Genomic DNA, 3,754 nt, shown 5'->3' with positions numbered 1-3,754 from the left:
GTGAGCCACCGCGCCCAGCCTCTTGTGGTAGTTTTTGACTTAAAGTGTATTTTGTCTCATGTAAGTATAGCCACCCCTGCTCTCTTTTGGTTACCATTTGCATGCAATATTTTTTTCCATCTCCTCAATTTCAGCCTGCATGTGTCCTTAATGCTAAAGTGAGTCTCTTGGAGGCAGCATATATTGAGGTTCTTAACTTTTTGTCCATTCAGCCACTCTATGTCTTTAGATTGGAGAATTTAATCCATTTACATTTAAAGTAATTATTCATAGGTAAGGACTACTGCCATTTTGTTAATTGTTTTCTGACTGTTTTGTAGTTCCTTTGTTCCATTCTGCCTCTCTTCCTGTCTCCTTTTGTAATGTGATGATTTTTTCTGATAGTATGCTTTGCTTCCTTTCTTTCATGTATTTACTACAGATTTTTATCTTTGGGGTTACCATGAGGCTTATATAAAGTATTTTATATTCATAATAGTCTATTTTAAGCTGATAAAAACTTAACTGTGACTGCCTGTAGTAGTTCATTACCACTAGACCTGCCTTACAGGAAATGCTAAAGGGAGTTCTTCAAGTTGAAATGAGAGGCTGCTAACTGACAACATGAAAATATATGAAAGTATAAAACTAGCTATAAAACTAAGAATACAGTCAAATTGAGAAAAACTCTGCACTTTAACTTGTCCTCTTCCATATTTTGTTATTAATGTCATAATTTACCTCTTTTATATATTATGTATCAATTAAAAATTATTATAGCTATAGTTATTCTTAATACTTTAAACTTTTATACTAGAGTTATATGACACCATTACAGTATTAGAGTATTCTAAATACTCCCTTTAGCATTTCTTGTAAGACAAATCTAATGGTAATGAATACCCACAGTTTTTGTTTGTATGGAAAAGTCTTTATTTCTCCTTCATTTCTGAAGAACAATATTTCAGGGTGTAGTATTGTTGGTTGGCAGTTTTTTTCTTTCAGCACTTTTAATATGTCATCTCACTCTCTCCTAGTCTACAAGGCATCTGCTGAAAATCTGCTGATTGTCTTATGGAAGTTCTCTTGTATGGGATGGGTTGCTTTTCTCTTGCTGCTTTCAAAATTCTCTTTGTCTTTAACATTAGAGAACTTTATTATTAATATAATGTGTCTAGCTGAAGATTTCTTTATACTTAATCTATTCAGTGTTCTCTGAGCTTCATAAATCTGGATAATTATTTCCCTCTCCAGATTTGGGAAGTTTTCTGTTATTATTTCTTTTTTTTTTTTTGAGACAGAGTCTTGCCTGGGCTAGAGTGCCGTGGCATCAGCCTAGCTCACAGCAACCTCAAACTCCTGGGCTCAAGCAATCCTTCTCCCTCAGCCTCCTGAGTAGCTGGGACTACAGGCATGTGCCACCATGCCCAGCTAACTTTTTCTGTATATATTTAGTTGTCCAGCTAATTTCTTTCTATTTTTGGTAGAGATGGGGGTTTGCTCTTGTTCAGGCTGGTCTTGAACTCCTAAACTCAAACGATCCACCTGCCTCTGCCTCACAGAGTGCTAGGATTACAGGTGTGGCCACCATTCCCTGCCTGTTATTATTTCTTTAAATAAACCTTCTACTCCTTTTTCTTCCTCTGCTTTTTCTGACACTTCCATAGTGTGTATATTGCGTCACTTGACAGTATCCCATAAGTCCCATCAGCTTTTTTCACTCTTTTTAATCTCCCCCCTACCCCACAACTGGGTAATTTCAAATGACCTGTCTTCAAACTTACTGATTCTTTCTTCTGCTTGATCAAGTTGGCTGTCAAAGCATTCTGCTGACTTATTCAATTCAATTGTTGTGTTCTTCAGTTCCAGAATTACTGTTTGGTTCTTTCTTATGCTTTTTATCTCTTTGTTGAATTTCTCATTGTGTTCATGTCTGGTTTTCTGATTTTGTTTAGTTGTCTGTGCTCTCTTGTAGTTCACTGAGCTTCTTTAAGAGGATCATTTTGAATTCTTTTCAGCCACTTTACAGATCTCGATTTCTTTAGGCTTGGTTACTGGTGTGTGTGTGTGTATGGTTTCTTATTTCCCCCAATATTCTTTACTGGCATTTTCTTTTTTTAATTCAGTGAAGCTCATGATTTCTCTCTTCTTCTCACTTCTTTCTTTCCTTATGAAAAACAAAAAGAAACCCCGTAACTCTTAATATCTCCATTCCCAGGGGGAATTTTACCAATAACCAGTCCCATCTTTTTGGCAGTAACTAATATGCCTAGGTAGACTCCTTGCCTCCTCCATCCCACCCACCCTAACTCTAGCATCCACTAGATCAGGCTGACCTCTTCTGTTCTGCTGTGGGATATGTAAAGTGAAGACAGAGAATTCAAGAGGCTGTGTACAATTTCTGATCCTACCTGAAACCAACTCTGTTTTAAACTCTGTAGTAAGTGTCTTAGTATTTTCTTAGTATTTTCTAGTTTTTCTTAATATAATAGCCTATTAAAACATCCATAGAAACAAGATAAATGCCCCTTTATTTTTCCTCTCTTCACTGAAATGGATTATAGAACTTGAAGGAGTTGACCTTATGTGACCATGAATAAGTCATCAGTTTTACAACTGAGACTTTTTTGTGGTTTGGGGGACTCCTCCCACATCTTCTCTAAATCCTATTTTAGAAAAGGGGACTATAGGGGTATTCTGGCTATAACACCCCCCCACCCACACACACCCTTCTTCTGGAAGCTGCCAATGTGCTGTGTCTAGAAACATCAGACAAATCTGAGAAACTCCTGATCCAACAACTTTCCCGGGTTACAAAGGATTTTTATACTTCAGATTATGGCGTAAATTTTCCGTCACTTTTTGGGCTTAAACAAAATCACTAATAAATATCAGATCATCCTGTGTTGTTTTCACTTTCCAAATTGCTCCTATCAAGCAATTAAAGGAAATGAGCCAGGGTTTCCAGACCTAGTTCAGATGCTCCTAAGACAATCTGAGAAGCCAGAATCCCTTGGTAGACTTTTCACTGAAGACAGTGCATGAACCAAGGAAATGAAGTGCCCCAGCTAGTTGCTGGGAGCAACTGTACCACAAAATGAATACCGAAATAAAGTACGTAATTATATATAGGCAATTTTTGCATACATTCATATTCAGAAGATTTGGGGAATGGAGTTTTATGTTTTATTGTTAATAAAAATATAGCTTATTAGTTAGAACACTGATTTGGCTGCAGTAACAACGAGACTGAAAATAACAGTGGCTTTAAAAACATGCATTTTATTTCTCACCAATACAGAAGTGCAGGTTGGTAATCCAGGCTGATACATTAGTCTCACAGTCTTGAGGCTCTTTTTTTTGTTGTTGTTGCTCTTTCATCCTCAACAACTGGTTTCCATCTGAAAGTCCATAATGGCTAGTTTAGCTCCAATTATCACACCAGCTTCCCAGCCAAAGGAAGGAGCACAGGGGATGGGGTGACACATCCTTTACCTTTAAGAGCACAGTCAACAGTGGCACGCAGTGCCTCCACTCACAGTCCACTGGCCAAAACCAAGTCCATTGCTACACCTATCTGCAAGGAAGGGTGCAAAATAAAATTTTTACCTAGGAAACCATATGCTCTTGTGAGAAGAAGAGAATAGGTATTGGAGGGCAAATTATTAGCTCTGCCACGGCCTACTTTCCAAGGATTAGAATATGATATCTGTAACAAATACCGAGAGTGGCTCTATAATTAACTTCCAATCCCTTCCCACGAAGACTGTTGAAA

The sequence above is a fragment of the Propithecus coquereli genome, unplaced genomic scaffold (genome assembly GCF_000956105.1).
Source record: "Propithecus coquereli isolate 6110/MARCELLA unplaced genomic scaffold, Pcoq_1.0 Scaffold329, whole genome shotgun sequence".
Lineage (NCBI taxonomy): Eukaryota > Metazoa > Chordata > Mammalia > Primates > Indriidae > Propithecus > Propithecus coquereli.
This window is presented reverse-complemented; position numbering follows the sequence as displayed.